The 25,176-nt window shown below is 50.3% G+C and overlaps 1 long non-coding RNA gene across 1 annotated transcript; it reads left to right on the top strand.

The window, feature by feature from the left end:
- The first annotated feature begins 5,234 nt into the window (after positions 1 to 5,234).
- On the top strand, positions 5,235 to 6,629 carry LOC123331416. The gene is made up of 2 exons (XR_006548046.2): positions 5,235 to 5,723; positions 6,474 to 6,629. It is a non-coding gene; the product is annotated as an uncharacterized LOC123331416 (long non-coding RNA).
- The last annotated feature ends 18,547 nt before the right edge of the window (positions 6,630 to 25,176 follow it).

The raw sequence follows: 25,176 nt of genomic DNA, 5'->3' as shown, positions 1-25,176 counted from the left end.
CAGATTCTCAACCACTGGACCACCAGGGAAGCTCCTATTTTCTAGAATTAAGTCTTTCCCATTGCAGTTTCTGCTCCTGCTTTCCACCAAAATGTCTAGGAGTTCTGACTTTTTCTGGTGAATGGGGAGGAGAGAGGAAATGAAGTCGTGTTTGTCTTGTATGACGGGCATGAAGCCATGCTTTCTCAGACCAACCTTATCTAAATGAGAAAATCTGGCTGAAATGCCGTTTTCCTCTTTCTGCTCCTCTCCTCTCCCCATTCTGCCAGGGCTGCTCCACCTCACATGGATGGAACCAGAATTTCTTGGGGGGTGGGACCAGGTCTAGGTATTTTTTTTAATTTGTTCCAGATGATTCTAATGGGAGCAGGGCTGAGAACCACTGCTTCAGGGTAAATATTGTCATTAGGACTAGAAATCTCAGAGGCCAGAGACGTGGACGGGGCACGGTAATAGCTACATGCTGTCACTGGGACGTGTCATGTCTCTCTTTCCTTTTTCTTATTGTCCTTCACAGTGGCTCCTATTTCAAGCCCTAACCTCAGAGTCACATAATGGCTGCAGCAGCTCCAGGTTTCACATCCCCTCAGCTTCAGGTTCTGGGGAAAAAATGTCCCGCTCATGGCCTACTGCATCTTGTTGGTGCTTGCTTTTTCTCTCTTTGGTTAGCATGTCCCTGGTTGTTTTCATTCTACAAAGAAGCTTTCTCCAGCAGATAGACTGGTGTAATTTTGGTTTGGGGTGTGTGTGTGTGTGTGTGTGTGTATCGTTAGATTGGGGGGACCTGTGAAGGAGTGCGGGAGCACTGAGTGAAGCTGAGGCAGGAGGCAGCTGGGCACTCGGGGGTAAAATGATTGGATATTCATTCCTTATGGACTGAAGCTCCAAGACAAGGATAGCAGGACAATAAAGGAAGGAGATCGGAGAAGGCAATGGCACCCCACTGCAGTACATTTGCCTGGAAAATCCCATGGATGGAGGAGCCTGGTAGGCTGCAGTCCATGGGGTCGCTAAGAGTCGGACACGACTGAGCGACTTCACTTTCACTTTTCACTTTCATGCATTGGAGGAGGAAATGGCAACCCACTCCAGTGTTCTTGCCTGGAGAATCCCAGGGACAGGGGAGCCTGGTGGGCTGCCGTCTATGGGGTCACACAGAGTCGGACACGACTGAAGCGACTTAGCAGCAGCAGCAAGGAAGGAGACGGGGCCCTACCCAGACCACATATTTCTGTTTTCCAACTCAGGAGACCTTCCTGATCATGCATGTGCAGAAAAGGCTCCTTGGAGGCAAGAGATGTTCCTTACCTAGACGCCTGTTAGGTAAAATCCACCTTGGCTAAGAGGTGCGTGTGCACACATGGGAGAATCCTGAGATATACACAATATGGACTGTGAACCAGGAAAGCCAAAATGATTGCCCAAAGGAAACCCAGACGAAATGACCCATAAATATGATTCAAACTGCCACGAGGGTGCGACTCAGGGACTCTCCCTCTGAGTCTGCCGCGTGCCTATCCACACGCTCTGTACTCTTTTCCTCTTAATACTTGCTTCACTACTTTCCATCTTTGTGGAGATTCTCATCTGCAAAGCCAAAGGGCCAGGGCCCTTTGTTTCCGACCACTGGTCTAGTGGCTAGGATCTGGTTCTTTCACCGCCGCAAGCCAGCCTCAGTCTCTGGCTGGGAACCCAAGCCCTGCTCCCAGCCATTGTGGGCTGAGGTCACCCAAGATCAAGGTTACTGGCTGGGAGAGGGGTCAGGAACAGTTAATGGGAAGGCTAGAGGAGTGAGTGTTCCCAGCTGAGGAGCCAGCAAGATTTATATTAAGAAATATACACTTAGTCTTCAGCCTGTTCCTGGCACCTCCTAAAACCCTTGGAATTTCTTAAGTGGTAAGAGGATAAAGGTGTCTTTTGTTATTTATAACAAGCCCCTTTCAACTGCAGCTGAGTTTATGTTAATGAGGGGCCTATTGGAAAGCCCCTAAGGATGGAGGTGGGGGTTGCCAGGGGAGCCAATCGGAGGGTTGGAATTTTGAATCTCTCCCACACCCCACACCTGTTTCTCCTGGGGAGGGAAGAGGGGGATGGAGGTTGAAATAGTCACCAATGGCCAATGACTTAATCAATCATGCCCATGTATATAAAACTCCTAAATAATAGGGTTCTGAGAGCTTTGGGGCTGGTGAACAAGAACACAGCAGGTTTGGGACTTCCCTGGCAGTCCAGTGGTTAAGATTCCGCACTTCCAATGCAGGGGCTGCAGGTTCAATCCCTGGTCGGGGAAGTAAGATCCCACAGGCTGCATTTCATGACCAAAATAAAAAATAAAAAGAACACAGCTTGTGTCAGAGGGTTTCACACCCCAAACTCCCCTGAGATAGAAGCTGCTGTACTCAGGACCCTTCTGGAACTCACCCTGTGAATGTCATCTGGCTGTTCATTTGTATCCTTTGTAATTAACCAATAGTTGAGTAAGTAAACACTTTTCCGAGTTCTGTGAACTACTGAAGCACACGTGCGCTGCGACGCTTCAGTCGTGTCCGACTCTGCGACCTCATGGACTGTGGTCCATCAGACTCCCAGTCCACGGGATTCTCCAGGTAAGAATACTGGTGTGGGTTGCCATGCCCTCCTCCAGGCCACGGGGACCTCCAATTTACAACTGGTCTGTTAGAAGCACATGTGGCAACCTGGACTTGGAAGTGGTGTCTGAAGTGGGGGCGTCCTGTGGGACTGAGCCCTTCGCCTGTGGGGTCTGAGGCTACCTCCAAGTAGACAGTATCAGGATTGAGTTCAAGTGTAGGACACCCAGCTGGTGTTACAGGCTCGCTTGGTGCGGGAGACTGCCCCTGCCACTGTCAGAAGTGTCCCAACTGTCCTTTAAGTAGAAAAGTCAAAGTGGACAGAACACGGGGGTGTTTCTGTATAGGAGGTAATACATGTGCGTAACTTAAAAAGGTTTTAAAAGTTAAACATTAAATAGTGCCCTGTGAGGCTTCCACTGTAAAAACAGCAAAACTGTCTCCCATTCCACATCTCGCTGCTCAGTGATAACATTTTCTTTGTTCTTCTAGAAATGTCTTCTGGTTCCTACTTCCACGTTCCAGTGTTTACGCTGTTCTTTCATGATTTTTCCATTTTAGACACTAATGACTTCCTACGCTGGAAGATGGAGATTTACATTCTTACATCTTCCTTGCCACAGTAGGCTTAATACTGCACCCCTCCCCCAGATGTCCCTGCCCTAACCACCCCCCCCCCCCCCGCACCCACCCCCCCCCCGCCCCCGCAACCTGTGAATGTTACCTTATATGGCAAAGGAGACTATGCAGATGTGATTAAAGTTAAGAACCTTGAAATGAGATTATCGTGGATTATCTGGGTGGGCTCAATTCAATCACGAGTCCTTAAAAGTGAAAGGCAGTTGAATAGGTCAGAGAGGTGACAGGGAAGGTGAGGCAGGAGAGGGTGGAAGCCCTGTTGTTGGCTTTGAAGGTGGAGGAAGGGGGCCACAAGTCAAGGAATGTGGGTGACTGCGGAAGGCGACCTGCTCTCCACTGATAGCCCGCAAGGAAATGGCACCTTCAGTCCTGGCCATGGCAGGGGGCTGAATTCTACCAACGACTTCGGTGGGCAAGGGGATAGATTCTCCCTGGATCCCCGAAAGGCATGTTGCTTTGGACACACCGTGACTTAGCTGAGCGAGACCCACATCTGACCTAAGACCTAGAAAGTGAAAGCGTTAGTCGCTCAGTCGTGTCTGCCTCTTTGGGACCACCAGGCTCCTCTGTCCATGGGATTCTCCAGGCAAGAATACTGGAGAGGGTTACCATTTCCTCCTCCAGGGGATCTTCCCGACCCAGGGATCGAACCTGGGTCTCCTGCCTTGCAGGTGCATTCTTTACTGTCTGAGCCACCAGGGAAGCCCAAGGACCCAGAGTGTTAAGATAATTAATATCTGGGGAATTCCCTGGTTCAGACTCTGCACTTTCACTGCCGAGGGTGTGATCAATCCTTGGTCAGGGAACTAAGATCTCACAAACCTCATGGTGTGGCAAAAAATAAGTAAATAAATTTATGTTGCTTCAGGCCACCAAGTTTGTTAAGCAAATAGCAAGAGAAAAATATGCCTCCCACTTTGACACACATACTTCCTCATCACCTTTCCTTCTGATATATTAATAACTATAATTCAAATTTCAGTGTTTGTGTAAGATGAAACGTTGTTCCCAGCTGATCTATGTAGAGGACCAGAATTATGTTTGTCATTTTTTGTTTTCTTGGAGTTAATAATTGCTTTTTTTTTTTTGGTTAAATTTCTTGTATATTTGTGAATTCAGCCCTAAATATTTGATAACACTCTGTCAGGTGCTTTGTTGCAAAAAACAGATCACACTCTAGCCAGAAGTTGTTACAGGACGTTCACATGCAGGGACAGAGCTCAGACCACAGGGCTGGAGGTCAGGGAGAGGTCAGTCTCCCACCTCTGCTGTCCCTGAAGGTTAGATGCCTTCCCCTCTACCTGCTCTTGTAAAGCAGGTGTCTGTTATTGACACCTGCTTCTTACACTACTTTCCCCAGAAATGAAATGTCACGTGGATCCGCCGGTCGCCAGGGCTGAGGTCACATGTCTACACCCGAGCTGCGAAGGAGGCTGGAAAGCTCCAAGCTCATCTGGGTTAGGTGCTCTCTGGATCTGCGGCATCCTGGAATCTCCTCACCACCTCTCTGGGTTTCTTCCTTGCCTCTCTTCTGTGCTGGACCCTCTGCTTCCTCACTGTAGTGGATCGTCGCTAGCTGGATCCTCTGATTGAATGAGTGGGCTTGTCAATGGCAGGCTCCACTTCTTTAGTGTTTTTCACTTCAGTGGTTTTCAATTTTTGTTGCACATTAGAGTCACCAGGGAGCTTTTACAATGAAGCTGTCTAACCCCTCCCTAACTAATTAAATCACGGGAGGGTGGGGCTCTGGGACTGGTGTCTTTTTAAGGCTCCCCAGGTACTTCTCGGAGAAGGCAATGGCACCCCACTCCAGTACTCTTGCCTGGAAAATCCCATGGACAGAGGAGCCTGGTGGGCTACAGGCCATGGGGTCGCGAAGAGTCAGACACGACTGAGCGACCTCACTTTGACTTTTCACTTTCATGCATTGGAGAAGGAAATGGCAACCCACTCCAGTGTTCTTGCCTGGAGAATCCCAGGGACGGGGGAGCCTGGTGGGCTGCCATCTATGGGGTCGCACAGAGTTGGACACAACTGACGTGTCTTAGCAGCAGCAGCAGCAGCAGCCAGGTACTTCTAATTGTAGGTTCTGGAGGACCCTGCTGTAGGGTGATTTAGTTCAGCTGTCTTGAGAAACAGTCATAGCTGACATGTAAGTAGATTCCATCAACTTGCAATCATTCACATCAAACCCTGAATACGGTGCCCTCCTCTACAACAGAGATGGTGGGAGATAATAGAGAGGAGGTGCAGGAAATCGTGTTTTCTCTGACAGAAGTTAATTCTAAATTAAGTACCCCTGAAAGAGAAGCAGGGAAAACATTTTTACCTGTCATGCCTCCTTCGAGGACACAAAACAACCGCGTCTGCACCTGGAGCTCTTTTTCTCTTGAGTTGGTCAGACTCCCTCATGAAGAATTTTCCATTCTCTCTTTTTTTTTTTTCTTGCCAGCATCCTGAAGACGGTGGGGGAGAGGGGGTCTCGATATCTGACAGGTAAACTTGGATTTAATTTCCTGTTTTGGGTCTTCCCTCTGCAGAGGTCCTTGGTGTCCCTCAGGGTCGAGGTCCTGTTTTTCTTTTTCTAGAGCATCTGCTGTCAGTCTTCCCCCAGGGCAGAAGGGGCGTTTGTCAACTGTGAGGAGAGGGAGAGGTGATCAGGGTCTGCCTGCTCGTAAGGTTCAGCTAACCATCATCTTGTCAACCCCACCTCCACCCCCACTGCTGGGGCGCTGTGCCTGCCTGGGTGGGGTTCTTCTGTGGAAACCAGGCTGAGCCCCGGGGCTCTACGTGGCTCTCTGGGTTTTGCTCTCTCAGAGCTTATCCATTTGCTTCCCATCTTCCAAAATCTTGTTCCCGCTGTTTTTCATGCTTTCTCATTCTTCTTTTTTCTTGTGTGCTTATTCCTTTAAAGTTGCCCTTTACTTCAGTCTTAACGAGGTGCGGGGAGGAATCACGGGTGAATGTGTCCCATTTATCATCTTCCGTCAGAGGTCTTCACCACTGCCGTAATGGGAATTTATTGTATGGCTTTGTGAGGACAGGTGAGTTATTTTAACTTTAGGGGATGGCTAGTTTAACGATTGCAACGTTAACTGTTCAAATGTAAGTTATTTTCCATGAGGCACAGATTTCACTGTGAACAATAGGTGTTCTGGAACCTTCTGGGGTGATGGGCTGCGTGAGAGGAAAGGCTCTGTGTTGAACATCGATGGGACAAACGTTCTTTTTTTTTTTTTTTTTCAGAGACGAGCTGGTTCCCGTTTTGCACAGCAATGTGGTGATGTGTATCACAGACACTGCTGAGCACCGAGGTTGGGAATTTATGCTGCGTTTCTGACTTTGTGTGGGTTTCCATTCACAATTGCTGCTGGAATGTTCTACAGACTTTCTTTCCCAAGAGCTAGACTTGTGTGTTTGATTTTGTTTGGATAGTAACATTTATGCCTTTGTTGCCAAATGCCAGGATTTGTAAAGTTGAACTCTGAGCTGTGAACCGAAATACAGGAAGTCAGCGTTTCTAGGTGTTGGATTTCCAGGGAGAGGTCTTGAAATAGGGATCCATGAGGTTCTATTTTTGAGCAGGTAGTTCAGGCAGGAGTTGGAAGTGAGCTGAGGGGTTAGGGGTCCCTGGGAGAGGCTGTGGTTTGTCTGCTAGCTGGGGAGGGACCAGGCTACTTGAGTCAGATCCCAGACAGCAGGTGGGGAAGGAGACGTCTGGAAATCTGGACTCTGGGCTGCAGGCAGGTTGCCAGCTCCACTGAACTTCTGACGAACTGTTTCAATGTTTTATCCTCCCCAAGGTGGAGGCGGCTCTGGGGAGCAGAAAGAGTCCATATTACAAGGAAGGAACCCAGACCTTGTTGGTTAAGACAGGCCCCCGCTTCCCGCTAACTCTCAACAGGAGTTGGCAAACTTCTCTTGTGCAGGGCCAGAGAGCAAACATTTTAGCCTTTGTGGGCTGGTCGGTCTCCGTTGCATAATTCTTTTCGTTTTTTTTGTGTGTGTGTGTCTCTTCAAAAATGTCAAACCGTTCTTAGCTTGCTGGCTTACAGAGGCCGAAGGCAGGCTTTGGCCCACCGGCTGTAGTTTGTGGAGCCCTGAATCACATCATTCTGTTTACTTCTCTCATAAAATCTCCCTCAATTTGAACTATTTTGTTTATCTTCTCTTTCCTCTACTATGAGCTTCACGAGGGCTAAGGAGGTGGCTACTTTATTCTCTGCTCTGACTTGAAGGCCTAGGGCTGTGCCTGGCACGGAAGGGGTGCTCTAGTATTGGTTGAATGATTGAATGCATTGTGAGTTCTAATTTCATCTCTGGTAACTCATCTGTAAAACAAGGGACGAGACCTTGGGGGTCCCCGAGGGAGCTTCCAGAGTTCAAGCTCTGAGATTCTAATTCATCGAGCAGTGTGGGATTTGGGTTCACATTATAGCTGTATGTGGATACTCCAGCTGTCTCTCCCTGCTCCTGTGTGCAGGGCAGAGGTAAAGCAGATAGGTCCTAGGAGCTGAGGGTGACTCTTGCCTCTCACCTGCATCCTTCTGCAGACATCGGGTCAGTCCGGCCTGTGCTCGAAGCAGGATTTTCCTCTGAAAATGACTGTCTTCCTATTGATCCTCTGTTGACAATTTGCTGCTCCAGCCCTGTCTAACAGACTTGATAGTCCAATTATGTAACAACTGATACAAGCACAGATGCGGACCAGTCCGGGCAGGTGTTGGATGCAAACAGTGGGAGTTGCCATGGCAACGTGTCCCGCTCTTCTCTGCCTCCTCGCTCAGCCTAGCCCCCATGATTCTCCACCTGGGCATGAGCATTCCACACTGCCCTTCTTTGTTCAGGCTTTTTCTTGCACCTGGAGTGAACTGCCCTGAGTTCCATTTCCTTTGCCTGGCAAACTCCTATACATCCTTTATGACCCAACTCAGCTATCTGCTCCTCGGTCCTCAGGCACACTTACTTGCTCTCTTTCCTTCATGCCTGTAGCACTTCGATGGCATTATTGTTCTGGACTTGGGTTTGTCTCCCCTCTGGATTCAGTTCTCAATGTCTGGCTCCTAAAAGCCTCAGAAAATATTCACAGAATGAAAAGGGATTGAAAATCAGAAGAATGAAACTTGTATGACGGATTTTAGACCATGAATCGTCTACTTTTGGGCAGTTGGCTTCATCACTGTTGCAAGTGGGCATTTTTGTGAGGCTCTTACACAGTGAATAAATTGGGCAGCTGGGTCTTTAAGAATTGGCACTTGTTCTAATGCGGGTTAGATCCCTGAGCCAAGAAGATCCCCTGAAAAAGGAAATGGCAACCCGTTCCAGTATTCTAGCCTGTGAAGTCCCATTGACAGAGAAGCCTAGTGGGCTATCGTCCATGGGGTCACAAAGTGTTGGACACAACTTTGTGACTAAACAACAACAGCCTATCCCAGTGGTGTCCCAGGACATCACTGATGTCCCAGGGTGGGCCATCTGTGGGGGTGGTGGGGGAGCTGAGAGGCTGAGGGGTGGGCACAGCCTCTTACTAGGAGTCCTCTCATGTCTCTGGGCCCTGGTTCCCTCGCTTATTTTCCTAAGGGATCACTAGTTTCCCTCTGAGGTCCCTTCCGGAGGTAAAGTGTCAGGGGTACCATGAAAGAAGTATTGGGTTATCAGATTGGATCCTTAATCAACTACGACCCATTCTATAAATGCCTCCTTCTCTGGGAAGTCCCCCAGGTGTCAGATCCTCTACCACAACATCACAGGCTCTAGTCCTAGAACCAGGCTGTCTGTACGAGCCTTTGCTGAGTGCCAGCACCTGACGCCTTCTGCTGCTCAGCTGTCCCACACTCTGTGCCCATTTCACAGGGAGGCTCAGCGAGGCCGAGGGAACGGTGGAGGGTGTGCTCTGGGTCCCCCCGCTGTGGTCACCAACAGACAGTTCCTGCCTCTCTTCTAGGGATGTCCGTTGGTGCTGGCCCACGTGCACAGCCAGTCTGAAGGGTCAGGGAGTTGACACCCTGGAGCGGGGGAAGGGGGTTGCTAGATAAATTCCCAGCTTCCGAGCCCTAGTGGGACACCTCCAGGCTGCTCTGCCTGGTTTTTGGGGGGCTTCCCCGCAGGGGTCCAGGCTCATTAAGGCACCTTTGGTTGGCTTTCGTCCTGTTCCTGCCACACCTACCCACTTCCAGGAGCCAGTTCTTCCTGAGATCCTGTCCCAGATCATCTATAAACTGCACCCAAATCCTCGCCTCATGTCGGCTTTTGAGGACCTGCTAAGTGGTAAAGCCAAGATTTGACTATGTCTGGCTGATTCTGCATTCCCTTCCCCATAGGGGTGGTGGTTGCTCTGCAGAAATTGTGGGGTTGAGGCCAGAAGCCCAGTCAGGGTCCAGATGCTGTTTGTTTAAGGCCCTGATGCCTGGTTTTAGCGTGGCCTGGACAACCTTTCAGTGGATGCTTGCTGATTGAACGTGCTTTCTTCCAGGAAGCAGGAAGCTGGAGCTTGAGGAGAATGATGTCCCTGCCTCGGGGCTGGTTGTTGACCGAAGCCGGGACAGAAGGAGCAAGTAGTGGAGAGGAGGATGTGGGGGGTGTCACCCCCTACCTCGCCTCTGGTTGCTCAAGCTCAGTTTCTCTTTCCCTGGCTTGCCCCAGCCCCACCTGGCCTCTTGGCCACTGCCCTTGGGTTCCATGAATTTGGCAGGGAGACGGGGATCTTCTGAAGGTGTGACCAGCCTAACCAGAGAACTGCTTAGCAGGCATGGCGTGGATGTAGGTGGTGTGTATGGTGTGTAGGCTCTGGTCCCTGCCGTGGAGGCTCGAAACTGGCTTGACAAACCAGGCCAGCCTCCAGAGAACAGTTGTGTTTATGGCAGTTCAAGAAAGGATGCTGGAGCTGTCCAAGGACAATTTCTGGAGAAGGTAAGGGGATCACTTAGGTCCTGGTAGGGAACAGAGGGGACCCTAAGTGGGGTCCCCGAGAACAGAGAGCTCTGGGACTGCTCACAAAGGGGAGGGCAGGGAAGAAGAAAGTCCCCCTAGGAGGGAACATTCATGCTTGCTGGCTAGAAGGGGCAAGAAAGGAAGGGATGGCAGCATAGAGCCAGAGCAGACCGCCCCAGCTAGAGCTGTTGGCCAGAGGTGGTGACTTCAGCCCTGCTAATCCGTGGCTGAGGACTTGCTTCTCCCATCACACTCTTCTCTCCCTGCCCCAGCCCCTTGCTGGGATCTCCCATTCGATGAGACCAACCAGAAATGGAGATGCTGGACTAGGTGGAGAGGCTGAAGAAAGTAACCAAGCAATGGGGCTTCTGTGGATGCAGCCTGCATTTCCCCCTGAGCAACGGCTGGTACGAAGCCCAGCAGCCCATTTTCACGATCCTGCTGCCTCTGTTTAATCAGAAAATGTCCCTGTCCTGGACATCTTGGTGTGTGGCTTCATTTCCAACTGGATGCCTCCTTTTCTCTAAACGTGAAGCATCTGAACAGCTCCACATTTGGAGTAACTGTTCCTTGCTCCTTTGCTTGTATTTCCCTGACCTTGAAAGAGCCATTTTCCAGGACTGTCACTAATGGACCTTCACGCAATGACAGTAAAATATCCCAGCGTTCAGAGAAAAGAAAGGAGACGCTGTCTTGAGTGACTCCTTGCGTTCCCCAATGTCATCTTGTGAGATGGCCAAAGTGCTGATTCCCTGCTGCACTCCCACCCTGCCTTGGCCGTGTTGGCCTTGTTCCTCTGATGCTGGAAATGACACCGTGTTCTCTGTGAAAATTCCACCTTCTCCATTGAGTAATGTGATGGCCAACAGCTGACCCACCGGGAAGGCTGACCAGACACCAAACACCAAGAGCTGAAGGCATCCCGGCCTCTTAAACACCTACTGAGAGGGAAGGATCCTGCCAGTAGCTGATTTTGGAATGTTCTGTGAGTTTTCTGAGAACTGAAAGATGACTTACACTGGGCAAGTGGATCTCGGGGCTCTCAATATTTGTTCTGTCCTCTGCTTCCAGCTTGTAGCCACTTCAGGACTCATTGCCTGCCTTTCTGTTGTTTGTTGTTCAGTTTCTCAGTGGTGTCCGACTGTCTGTGACCCCATGGACTGCAGCACGCCAGGCTTCCTTGTCCTTCACCATCTCCTGGAGCTTGCTCAAACTCATGTCAATTGAGTCGTCCCCTTCTCCTTCTGCCCCCAGTCTTTCCCAACATCAGGGTCTTTTCCAATGAGTCAGCTCTGAGGGCCTAATATTCAGACCCCCAGCTGACCCTGCTCACCCTCTGCTGGCTGGAGGGTACAAACAAATCCTCGAGCAGGACCAGGCTCCAGCCTGACCAGGGAACCAGAGACTGATTAACTGGTGGCCCTGGCAGTGGTCTAATTGCCGTCTGGCAGAGGTAGATGACTTCCTTGGGATGGGGTGGCCCTTGGTAGGAGTGCCCGGTGGAGTCATGAGCCGCCTCTAAGCCAGATCTCCAGAGGGTGCAGTGTAGGATGGGCAGTTCTTGTGGGATCTGAGCTCTAGGCTTAGCAGAAGACCAGGTTCAGCTGTGATGCGGGAGCCTCCTGCGAGGGCAGGTCCCTAACTTCCGGGCTGGATATTAGGAGGCCTTGGTTCTCGCCCTGGCTCTGGCCTCGACTTCTGATGAGGCCCTGGACAAGCATCCTTTCTCTTCCATCTTTCTTATCTGCAAAACCAGGTGTAGGGTAGTGACATGATATCCCTTTTGGCTTGGACAGCCCAGCTTTGCTGTTACCAGGGTCCCTCTGCCCACGTCACAGCCCCGGTCCAGTAACCGCAGCTCTGAGTGCCTGAGGCCTCATCCACCACGAGGTCACGGCTCTGGCAGTCCCGTGGTGTGGACGCTATGGGCTTCTCCTTCACCAGGAGAGAGACAGAGAGGATCTTTGACCTTCTCTGAGGTCCCCTGGTCAGACAATGGGAACCAAGGTCAGAGCCTCTGACATAAACCTTACTGGGATTTCACTTCCTCACACTCCTGTCTGAGCCTGTCCCCCTCCAGGACCAAAGTGTCCAACCTGACCCTCATGAGTTTTCTGAGTTTTATAAACTGCCTTAAACTTAGTGGCTTAAAACAATACAGATGTATTTTGTAATAGTTTTGAGGGCAGGAGTTTGAGACAGGTCTCACTGGGCTGAAATAAAGGTGTTGGCAGACCTGCTTTGCTTCTGGGGCCCAAGGTGAGCTTCTTTTCCAGCTTCTAGAGCAGTGGTCCCCAACACGTTTGGCACCAGGGACCAGTCTTGTGGAAGACAACTTTTCCATGCACAGGGAGCAGTGATGGTTTTGGGACAATTCAAGTGCACTACATTTATTGTGCACTTTATTTCTATTATTATTGCATCAGCTCCACCTCAGATCGTCAGGCATTAGATTCTGGACGTTGGGGACCCCCCAGACCTTTGTCTAGCTGTTGCCCACAGTCCTTGGCTTGTGGCCCCTTCCTGCTGTTTAGTCTCTCTCTCACACTTGCTTGGTACCTCTTTTACCTCTTCCTTTATCACATCTCTGACCCACTCGGTCTCCTCTTCCCCTTTTTCAAGGACTCATGATTAGATTGAACCCATCTGGATAATGTCTCTTTCTAAATGTCCTTAACCTCATTCACATCTGTAAATCCTGTGGGCATTTAAGGTAACATATTCTCAGCTTCTGGGGATTAGGGTGTAGATGTCTTTGGGGCAGGCATTATTCTTCCTTTCACCCTGCCTCCCTGTGAGGCTTGGGGCTTGACCCACAGCAGTTTTCCTGTGTGAAGAGGCACCTCTTCCTTGGAGCCCTCCCTGATACACCAGGCAGAGGCGGCTGCTCTGTAGTCCGCACTCCCATGGACCCAGGCGCTCTTTGCCATACTTGTGTGGCAGTGCTCATGGTAGGTCTTGCTCCCTAACTGAGGATGTGTGGGCAGGGACCTGACCTTCTTCTCCCTGGGTCCCTGGTGTCTGGCGGTGCCAAATAAACACATAGGGTTTGTCTGGGGAGCAAGTGCTGGGCGGGATGGAGAGCTTTCCCAGGGCCCCTGGAACACAAGCAACTGCCCTAGGTGGAAACTGATCCTTTTCTTCAATCCTGAGATCTCTTGGTGGCAAAGTGAAGCATGGGTTACAATATCTATTTTACAAGGGAGAAAATAGAGGCTCAGGACTTCACCCTGGTAGTTCAGTGGTGAAGAATCTGCCAATGCAAGGGACACAGGTTCAATCCCTGGTCTGGGAAGATTCCACAGGCCTCAGAGCAACTAAGCCCGTGGGCCACAACTATTGAGCCCGTGCTCTAGAGCCCGTGCTCTGCAACAAGAGAAGCCGCTGTAATGAGAAGCCTGCGCACCGCAACGAAGAGAAGGCCTGGCTCACTGCGACCAGAGAAAGCCTACACGCAGCAGTGAAGACCCAGTGCAGCCAAAATTAAAAATAATAAAGAGAGAGACTCTGAGAGGTTAAGTGACTGCCTGGACTCCCCAGGGAAAGTGACGGAGCTGAATTCTAACTCAGTTCTTTTTCTCTCTCCCCCATCTCACTCAGTTATTATTTATTTTTCAAATTGTCTGTTATGGGTTGAGTTGTGGTCCACATAGATTTAGACATTCAAGTTCTAATCACCAGTGCTTCAGGATATGACCTTATTTGGGAACAAGATCATTGCAGGTATCATGAGTTAAAATGAGGTCATACTGGGTTAGGATGGGCCCCCAATCCAGTATCACTGAGGTCCTTCTAAAAGAGGGAAATTTGGAAGAAGACTCTCACACACACACAGAGGAGGCTCTGTGAAGATAAAGGCAGAGATTGGGATGATGCTCCTAGAAGCCAAGGAACGCCAAAGATGGCCAGCCCACCACCCGCAGCCAGGGGAGAGGCCTGGAGCAGACTCTGTCTCACATTTGTCTAAAAGGAAGCAAACCATCTGACACCTCGGTCTTGAATTACTAGCCCCCAGAACTATGAGAAAACACATTTCTGTTGCTGAAGGCAACCAGTTTGAGGTACTTCGTTTCGGCAGCCTTGAGAACTGATAACACTGTCTGCCGATGCAGGACCAGGCCTCAGAGAGCTGACCTGTCTGAGCTGACCCCTCCCAGGCCTCCAACCTCCTCTCCCTCCCCTCCCCTCCCGCCTCTCCGTGAGCTGCAGTCACACCGGCCTTCCACGTATTCCCTTCTTAACAGCGGTGCTAGGGTATAATGGACGCACAGTGTAGTGTGCGGTTTGACAAGTTTGGACACATGCATATACCCACCCAGCTGTCACCACTATCAAGATAATGAACGGATCGGTCACCCACAGGGTGGAGAGGCAATCGCTCCAGCCCGCCCCACCTCCTAGCCCAGGAGACAACTCTCACCATAGATTAGCTTGCATTTTCTAGAATTTCACGCGAAGGGACTCTTCCGGTAAGTGTTCCTTTTGTTTTGCATACTGGGCTTTCCCCAGTTTCTTAGAACTCCTACTGCCCTCCTGCCTTGTGGTCTGACCTTCCTCTTCCTGTCCTCCTCCTCACCCCTTGTTCAGTCATGTCCAGACTCTTTGCGACCCTATGGACTGCAGCACACTAGGCTTCCCTGTCCAGCACCAACTCCTGGAGCTTGCTCAAACTCATGTCCATCGAGTCGGTGATGCCATCCAACCATCTTATCCTCCGTCATCCACTTCCCCTCCCGTCTTCAGTCTTTCCCAGCATCAGGGTCTTTTCCAATGAGTCAGTTCTTTGCATCAGGTGGCCAAATTATTGGGAGCTTCAGCATCAATCCTTCCAGTGAATATTCAGGACTGATTTCCTTTAGGATTCATCCCTTGTTAACATCGCCCCATTCTCTTCAGTTTATCAGAGAAGGCTTCCTGAGCCCCCAGACCAGAAGGCCCCCATCTAACACAGTTTGCTAGCCCTGCGTCCGCCCCCTGGACACAGCATGGGGCTGTTTTACATCACCTGTGCGACAGGTTCATGCCTGTCTCGCCCACCGGTCTTGACAAGGGACAGGCCTGTAATGGACTTTGCTCACCTTTATCCCTGGCTCCTGGTAAAGGGGTGAACAGAGGAAGTGATGCATGCCTGTGATGGGAGAGCCAAATGCATGGGGCTAAGGAGCTGAGTCTCTGCAGTCAGCTCACCAGTGATCTTGGGCAAGATCATCAAGCCTGCCTTCCTCCTGCTCCAATTTCCTATCTTCTCTTCCCCTACCTCCACCGCACTGAGTGGCTGGAGGGATCTTAGTTCCCCGACCAGAGATTGAACCTGGGTCCTTGGCAGTGAGAGGGTGTCGTCTTAACCACTGGACCACCAGGGAATTCCCTCCAATCTCCCATATTCTCTACCCCGCACCCCCCGGGAAGCATTTGGGCATCCCTGATGGCTCAGACCATTCAATATCACAGTAATCCAAGTCTATGCCCCAACCAGTAACGCTGAAGAAGCTGAAGTTCAACAGTTCTATGAAGACCTACAAGACCTTTTAGAACTAACACCCAAAAAAGACGTCCTTTTCATTCAAGGGGACTGGGATGCAAAAGTAGGAAGTCAAGAAACACCTGGAGTAACAGGCAAATTTGGCCTTGGAATACGGAATGAAGCAGGGCAAAGACTAATAGAGTTTTGCCAAGAAAATGCACTGGTCATAACAAACACCCTCTTCCAACAACACAAGAGAAGACTCTATACATGGACATCACCAGATGGTCAACACCGAAATCAGATTGATTATATTCTTTGCAGCCAAAGATGGAGAAGCTCTATACAGTCAGCAAAAACAAGACCAGGAGCTGACTGTGGCTCGGATCATGAACTCCTTATTGCCAAACTCAGACTTAAATTGAAGAAAGTAGGGAAAACCACTAGACCATTCAATTATGACCTAAATCAAATCCCTTATGATTATACAGTGGAAGTGAGAAATAGATTTAAGGGCCTAGATCTGATAGATAGAGTGCCTGATGAACTATGGAATGAGGTCCGTGACATTGTACAGGAGACAGGGATCAAGATCATTCCCATAGAAATGCAAAAAAGCAAAATGGCTGTCTGGGAAGGCCTTACAAATAGCTGTGAAAAGAAGAGAAGTGAAAAGCAAAGGAGAAAAGGAAAGATATAAACATCTGAATGCAGAGTTCCAAAGAATAGCAAGAAGAGATAACAAAGCCTTCTTCAGCGATCAATGCAAAGAAATAGAGGAAAACAACAGAATGGGAAAGACTAGGGATCTCTTCAAGAAAATCAGAGATACCAAAGGAACATTTCATGCAAAGATTAGCTCGATAAAGGACAGAAATGGTATGGACCTAACAGAAGCAGAAGATATTAAGAAGAGATGGCAAGAATACACAGAAGAACTGTACAAAAAAGATCTTCATGACCCAGATAATCACGATGGTGTGATCACTGACCTAGAGCCAGACATCCTGGAATGTGAAGTCAAGTGGGCCTTAGAAAGCATCACTACAAACAAAGCTAGTGGAGGTGATGGAATTCCAGTTGAGCTCTTTCAAATCCTGAAAGATGATGCTGTGAAAGTTCTGCACTCAATATGCCAGCACATTTGGAAAACTCAGCAGTGGCCACAGGACTGGAGAAGGTCAGTTTTCATTCCAATCCCAAAGAAAGGCAATGCCAAAGAATGCTCAAACTACCACACAATTGCACTCATCTCACACGCTAGTAAAGTAATGCTCAAAATTCTCCAAGCCAGGCTTCAGCAATATGTGAACCGTGAACTTCCAGATGTTCAAGCTGATTTTAGAAAAGGCAGAGGAACCAGAGATCAAATTGCCAACATCCGCTGGATCATCGAAAAAGCAAGAGAGTTCCAGAAAAACATCTATTTCTGCTTTATTGACTATGCCAAAGCCTTTGACTGTGTGGATCACAATAAACTGTGGAAAATTCTTCAAGAGATGGGAATACCAGGCCACCTGATCTGCCTCTTGAGAAATTTATATGCAGGTCAGGCAGCAACAGTTAGAACTGGACATGGAACAACAGACTGGTTCCAAATAGGAAAAGGAGTTCGTCAAGCCTGTATATTGTCACCCTGTTTATTTAACTTCTATGCAGTACATCATGAGAAACGCTGGACTGGAAGAAACACAAGCTGGAATCAAGATTGCCAGGAGGAATATCAATAACGTCAGATATGCAGATGACACCACCCTTATGGCAGAAAATGAAGAGGAACTCAAAAGCCTCTTGATGAAAGTGAAAGTGGAGAGTGAAAAAGTTGGCTTAAAGCTCAACATTCAGAAAACAAAGATCATGGCATCCGGTCCCACCACTTCATGGGAAATAGATGGGGAAACATTGGAAACAGTGTCAGACTTTATTTTTCTGGGCTTCAAGATCACTACAGATGGTGACTGCAGCCATGGAATTAAAAGATGCTTACTCCTTGGAAGGAAAGTTATGACCAACCTAGATAGCATATTCAAAAGCAGAGATATTACTTTGCCAACAAAGGTTCATCTAGTCAAGGCTATGGTTTTTCCTGTGGTCATGTATGGATGTGAGAGTTGGACTGTGAAGAAGGCTGAGCACCGAAGAATTGATGTTTTTGAACTGTGGTGTTGGAGAAGACTCTTGAGAGTCCCTTGGACTGCAAGGAGATCCAGCCAGTCCATTCTGAAGGAGATCAGCCCTGGGATTTCTTTGGAAGGAATGATGCTGAAGCTGAAACTCCAGTACTTTGGCCACCTCATGCGAAGAGTTGACTCATTGGAAAAGACTCTGATGTGGGGAGGGATTGGGGGCAGGAGGAGAAGGGGACGACAGAGGATGAGATGGCTGGATGGCATCACTGACTCTATGGACATGAGTCTGGGTGAACTCCAGGAGTTGGTGATGGACAGGGAGGCCTGGTGTGCTGTGATTCATGGGATTGCAAAGAGTCAGACACGACTGAGCGACTGATCTGATCTGATGGCTCAGAAGGTAAAGGATCTGCCTCTCAATGCAGGAGACGTGGGTTTGATCCCTGGGTTGGGAAGATTCCCTTGGAGTAGGAAATGGCAACCCACTCCAGAATTCTTGCCTGGGAAATCCCACGGACAGAGGATCTACAGTTCATGGCAATGCAGAGTCAGGTACGACTGGAGGACCAACACTACCCGCCTCCACCATGGTCTGTGGCCTGAGGGATCTTAGTTCCCCAACCAGGTATCGAACCAGGGTCCTTGGCAGCAAGACTTTCTCGTCCTAATCACTGGATCACCGGGGAATTCCCTCCGGTTTCCCATCTTTACAATGGGCGCAATAACAGTACCCTCCTCCCTAGGTGGTCCTGAGGTCTGAAGGATGTGCTGCACGGAAAGAAGCTCCTGACACGTACAGTTGGCCCTCAGTAGTGATGGCCAGATATTCTGGGGGTGCTGCCAAGGAATATGACAGTTGTGTGGCTCCAAGCTGAACTCTTCTTCTGGATGGTGGGTCTGCAAGGCTTGTGCTCCCACTGTCCCCTTTGCTAACAAGCCCCCTAGTTACAAGCCTCTTTTTGGATCAGTGGTGCTGAGGAATTGACCAAGCAGGGATAAATCACTGGTGGGAACTTGTTCCAGTCTGCTGTTGGGATTTCATTGGCTGCTGACAGTACTATGGTGTCCTCAAGTCTTCTTGCTGGGGACTCAGGCTGGATTCCTTCAGGTCAAATGTTCATGCAGCGGACGTGGAATAATGGGTCTGCAGGTCCTTTGGAAGGCAGAACCAACAGGTGTGCAGGCGATGTGCGGCTGTGGGTGTGCTGCCAACTCGACATCAAGAAAGCCCCCCAGGCTCTGGGACCTTTCAGTTTTCTGGAGAAGCCCCCGTGAGGGTATGCCCTGGCCTCCACTGGGACCTGGCTTAGTGTGAGAAGAGGTTAGGAAGGACTCTTGAGTGGCTAGACTACTGTGTCTAGCTAGACGCTCTATCTAGGCTACTGTGGCCCAGTTGAGGGAGCCTTTGAAGACAGGGCAGGGTAGCATCAGGCTCCATGGAATCAAGGAGATGCTGGGCCAGGCCCGGGTGGGGTCTGGGCTCAGAGCACAGCTCCAGACATTATCAGTTCAGTTCAGTCGCTCAGTCGTGTCCGACTCTTTGCGACCCCATGAATTGCAGCACGCCAGGCCTCCCTGTCCATCACCAGCTCCTGGAGTTCACCCAGACTCACGTCCATTGAGTCAGTGATGCCATCCAGCCATCTCATCCTCTGTCGTCCCCTTCTCCTCCTGCCCCCAATCGCTCCCAGCATCACAGTCTTTTACATTGAGTCAACTCTTTGCATGAAGTGGCTGAAGTACTGAAGTTTCAGCTTTAGCATCATTCCTTCCAAAGAAATCCCAGGGCTGATCTCCTTCAGAATGGACTGGTTGGATCTCCTTGCTGTCCAAGGGACTCTCAAGAGTCTTCTCCAACACCACAGTTCAAAAGCATCCATTCTTCAGCACTCAGCCTTCTTCACAGTCCAACTCTCACATCCATATATGACCACAGGAAAAACCATAGCCTTGACTAGATGAACCTTTGTTGGCAAAGTAATATCTCTGCTTTTTAATATGCTATCTAGGTTGGTCATAACTTTCCTTCCAAGGAGTAAGCGTCTTTTAATTTCGTGGCTGTAGTCACCATCTGCAGTGATTTTGGAGCCCCAAAAAATAAAGTCTGACACTGTTTCCAATGTTTCCCCATCTATTTCCCATGAAGTGGTGGGACCGGATGCCATGATCTTCGTTTTCTGAATGTTGAGCTTTAAGCCAACTTTTTCACTCTCCACTTTTACTTTCATCAAGAGGCTTTTGAGTTCCTCTTCACTTTCTGCCATAAGGGTGGTGTCATCTGCATATCTGACGTTATTGATATTTTTCCAAGCAATCTTGATTCCAGCTTGTGTTTCTTCCAGTCCAGCATTTCTCATGATGTACACTGCATAGAAGTTAAATAAGCAGGGTGACAATACACAGCCTTGACGTACTCCTTTTCCTATTTGGAACCAGTCTGTTGTTCCACGTCCAGTTCTAACTGTTGCTGCCTGACCTGCATACAAATTTCTCAAGAGGCAGATCAGGTGGTCTGGTATTCCCATCTCTTGAAGAATTTTCCACAGTTTATTGTGATCCACACAGTTATAGGGCACGTGAATGGCACCCCCCGGCGTTGTGCAGTGTGTAACCTGTGTGGCCGTACATGGTTGCCCTGTCCAGGGTCCTGGTTTGTGAATTAGCATTTCCAGGCAAAGACCCAGACCCTTGGAAACATTGAGGAAAGCAGTGAGGAGTGGAGGGGAACGCTGGCGATCTGTGGGCAGAGTAGATAGTTTGTAACCAGGTCTACCACTGAAGCTCGGGACCTTGGGCAGAGCTGCCTTGGAGCCTCTGTTGCTGCATCATAAACACAGGATTCATCTGACAAGCCTCACTTGCTGCACGGGGTTATTGAGGATTATGTGGGCTGGGGCATGTGGAATCTTTGTAAGCTGCTGAGCAGAATGGGCAAGTTATTGCTTAGCTTTTTGTGCCCTGGAGCGGGCGCCAAGTGTGGGTTAGGGGTCTTCCACATCACTGCTGTCCCTGGGAGAGGCGTGGGCACAGGCACTGCTTCCACTTGAGATTTTGGTTTTCTGGGCCTTTCTGGGGACTGGAGGCAGTATGAGACCCAGATCTACGTGGGTGGATGTTGAGGGCTTAGGGGGAATCTCAGAGGAGTCCAGAGGGGCCGCAGAGCAGAGCCTTCCACACAGCATCCTGCTTCCGGGGACTGTGCAGCTGAGAGCGGCTGGGGAAGCCGACTAGGTGGTCTCTGAGCACCCGGGGCTTGGGGTCCCATCTGCTACTGTTCCCCGAGGCCCAGGCAGCGCTCTGCTTGGTGTCGTCACCGCATGCTGGTCGTGCGCCACTGTCCTGAGTGTGTCCCGGTGGGTGTGTTCATGTCTCCTGTGGTTTTGGGTGGAGGTTCAGAGGGTGGGCTCTGGAGGGAACAGAGTGTGGTTTGAATCCTACTCCATCCTTTGCCACTCTGGGGTCTTGGAATGAACTGCTTTACTTTCTCAGACCCCAGTTTCTCCACCTGCAAAGTGGGCATAGGGCTTCCCCGGTGGCTCTAGTGGTGAAGAACCCACCTGCCAATGCAGGAGATGTAAGAGATGCCAGTTCCATCCCCGGGTCATGAAGATTCCCTGGAGGAGGGCATGGCGATCCACTCCAGCGTTCTTGCCTGGAGAGTCCCATGGACAGAGGAGCCTGGCAGGCTACAGTCCATGGGGTGGCAAAGAGTTGGACACAACTGACGTGACTTAGTATGCATGCAGGCAAAGCGAGGATAGTAATAGTACCACCTCCTGGAGTCAGCTGTGAGAATTCAGGGAGCTCAGAGCTCCTTCCATACAGACAAAGCACTACGGAGCAGGCAAGCGAGAAAAGGCACCAAGGGACACGACCTACCTGGGGATGGGCACTAATGGTTTAGTTGAGCCGAGGTCCAGTTACCCACGGGGGTCTCAGGATCCCAAACGCAGAGAACTGGGTGTGGCTCCCTGCACCTCCAGGGCTTGGGATTGGTGCGCTGCCTGTGTGGGAGCCGTGCTCTGGCCCTTGAAGTATGGGGTGGGGAGCAGGGGTGACCTTGTCTGCTCACTGCCCCAGGAACTGCTGGGATATTTTTTGGAGGAAAAAGTAACAGCAGTAGAAGTCCCTAGAACAAAACCCAGTAATCTCAAAGACTCACAAAAGTGAGGTGGTCTCAGAATACTGATCTACCATCACAGACCCCAGGGCAGACACAGGCAAAGAAAGCCCCAGAGACGCAGGTTGCCCCCAAGAAGCTTCCGGTCTTCAGATTTGCAGGGCTCTACTGTTCATGAACACACTCGTTTATTCCTCATTGATTTGCCCTCCGTCCTGAGCTGTCTGGGTGAAGGGGAGGCAGTAAGTGGGGGAGCAGGGTGTCCTCGCGTTCGCTGCTTTGCAGTGTCAGCTCCGGCTGCCACAACAGAACACTGCGGACCAGGAGGCTTCAACCACAGAGGCTTATTTTCTCAGCTTTTCTGGAGGCTGGAAATCTGAGATTGAGGTGTCGACAGGGATCGTTTCTGGTGAGGTCTCTTTTCCTGGCTTGTAGTCAGCCACCAACTCGATGGACATGAGTTTGAGTAAGCTCCGGGAGTTGGTGATGGACAGGGAAGCCTGGCGTGCTGCAGTCCATGGGGTCGCCAAGAGTCGGATGTGACGGAGAGACTGAACTGAACTGAACTGAGGCAGCCACCACCTCGCTGTGTCCTTCTGTGGACTTCACTCAGTACATTTGTAGAGAGGGAAGGAGGGATCGAGAGAGGGGGTATGAGAGGAGAGATGGAGGGATGGAGAGGGAAGGAGGCCAAGAGGACTCTGGTGTCTCTTCCTCTTCTTGTAAGGACACGAGTCCTATTAGATTAGGGCCTCACCTGCTTGAACTTATTTAACTTAAAAGATTTCTTTACAGGTCCTTTGTCTAAATACAGTCTCATTGGGAGTTAGGGCTTTGAGTTGGGGGGGGTCATAATTCATTTCATAACAAAAGCCCAGCCCAGGGTGGTGGGTGCTAAAGAGACCATGATGGGACAAGGCAAAAATGAAGGAGGGAACCCTTCCAGACCATCAGAAAAAGAGCAGTCTAGGGCAGAGGCTGCTCATTTGGCTCAGGGAACATGGAGAGAACAGTGGGTTTAGGGGTATCTTGTGTTGCAGTGCTTGGACCCTTACTATGGCGTATGGCCTTGTATCTGTGACTTAACCCCTCTGAGCCTCTACTTCCTCATCTGGAAAATGGGAATAATAGTATCCACTCCATGAAATAGCTTTGAGGATAAATTAGGAAATTTACCTAAAGGGCTCAGCCCTGTCCCCAGAGCACTGTGAGACAGGGGAGTGGAAGTGATGGCCCCTGGAACAGATGCCCTTGGGTTCCAGCGTAAGGCATGAGCTAGGGTGGCGAGCATCCCTCACTTCATAGGTGTTAATCTCAACGATGCATTAGAGAAGAGCTGCTGGGCGAGGCCAGGCAAGAGGGGCTTTGAGGCAGACAGGGAGACAGATGTGACTCATCCCAGGGCTCCTCAAGGTCGAGGAGATGCAGGGGCCGGCAGGCAAACAGGGTGAGCATGCAGTGAGCTTCATGATCACTGGATGGGACAGACGCCAGAGGCAGACACAAGCCCAGTTGAGGCAACAGAGTCCAGCCTGAGGGGCTCAGGGACCCAGTCTAGACATGTCTCACCTTTCAGCTCAGCAGCCGTTCTTCCCTTCTGATAGGAGAGGCATAACGCCAAAACAGAGTGCTACCAAATGTAGTTGGTGACATTCAGGAGTCAGCAAGCTGTTTCATTTCATCAAAGAATATTGAAACTTTTTTTTTTGGTTAAGTGCAAAGTTTCTTTTATATGGTTTAGTGTGATCAGGGTCATTTTAAAGGATCGGTGCGCGGAAGCGGGGGCTCCAGAGCGTTCTATAAATCAGAACACTGTGTGCTTTCTCTTCGTGGGGGCCGGTACTTACACAAGAGCCTCTGAAAGGCAGAGGGAACACCGAGGTCACAGGTCACGAGCTGCAGCTCCTGCATCTGTGGCATGTCTCATCCAGACTGGACACGATCAGTTCTGGGAGCCTGTGTTAAAGGATCGGGGCACTAGCCTTGGCTGGCTCACTGTACCCTTAAAGTTCACCAGGGAAGTTACTGGGACTCTTTGAGGAAAACAATGCAGCCCTAGCCGGGATCTGTCTGGATGTTATTACGGGCTGAACCAACTGCATCCCTTCCAAATACTCCAGGCTCGGGGAGAGATGACCCCTGTCACAGCCCCTTCTGCCCTCAGCCCACTCCACCGTGGAGGTGGGGGGAGTGCCACATCCGCCTCCTGCCATCTTGCCCACCCACACCTGGCCAGAAAAGAGGCAGGTGTTGTGATGTTTTCCATGTCGGTGGGCTTCTGGGTTTCCCTTGTGCTGTGTGTGCATGTGTGCTGTGTGTTTCTAGTTAGGACTGGGAGAAACTCAAAGTGAACGATCTTGGAATCTCAGTGGAATTTCTTGGCATAGTCTTATCTTAGGAAGGAGGAGGCCACCTGCAAGTTCACTGTCCATGGCGGGAGGGTGGGTTTTCCCGGGGTCTCGCTGGCTTGAAGACTCATTCTCCTCCCCCTCCGTGGGAGCCCCAAGCCCGCCTCCGTGTTCTGGTGGACCCTGTCTGCCGGGCTGAGTAACCTAGTGCTTTGTCAGCGGTGGGCTGAGTCCCGCTGGCTGATGGTGAGGACACCACCAGGCCGGGCTTCCTCTGTCCAGGCCAAGCGCTTGACACTTGGTAGCTCCTTTCTCCCTCCCAGCAGCTGTCTGTGGAAGGTACTGCTCCATCCTGCAAGTTCCAGATGTGGAAGCCGAAGCCCAGAAAGGCTCTTTAACTTCCCCAAGGTGAGAGCTAGAAATAGAGTCAGGGCACCAATCCAGACTTTCCAACTTGAGGTGTGGCTGTGGGTCAGAGAGCTTTCTTGACTCTAATTGGCTTTAGTCTCTTTTTGCCCCTCCTTCTGCCAAGTGCCCCCAAAGGCCCTTGTTGTCTCCTGGTCTCTAACCCCCCATACATGTGCTTCCTTGAGCTGGAACACCCTTCCACTTGGCTTTTCCTCTGACTTTTCCCCAGTGATTTGGCTCAGTGACTGTCTCCTCCAGGGAGCTCTCCCCGACTACCCCCAAAGTCCAGGCTGGATGCCCCTCCAGGTGGTCCCATGGCACCCTGGGCTTCCTCCCAGCAGATGTTGACACCCATTGTTATAAGTAGGGTTCTGTTTGTTCAACTCCTCCACCAATGCAAGCATCTTCAGGGGTGGGCCAGCTCTCAGCTGTTTGATGAATGAATAAATGAGTGAATGAATGGTAACTTGAGTCTCTTGCTACAGTGTCTTGTCAGCAAGGCAGCCTGGTTACTGGGTTTCCATTCCTTTCATCTCCCTGTGCCTTGATT

The sequence above is a fragment of the Bubalus bubalis genome, chromosome 23, assembly GCF_019923935.1.
Source record: "Bubalus bubalis isolate 160015118507 breed Murrah chromosome 23, NDDB_SH_1, whole genome shotgun sequence".
NCBI lineage: Eukaryota > Metazoa > Chordata > Mammalia > Artiodactyla > Bovidae > Bubalus > Bubalus bubalis.
The sequence above is the reverse complement of the archived record's forward strand: the minus strand, read 5'-3'. Positions and strand labels throughout refer to the sequence as shown.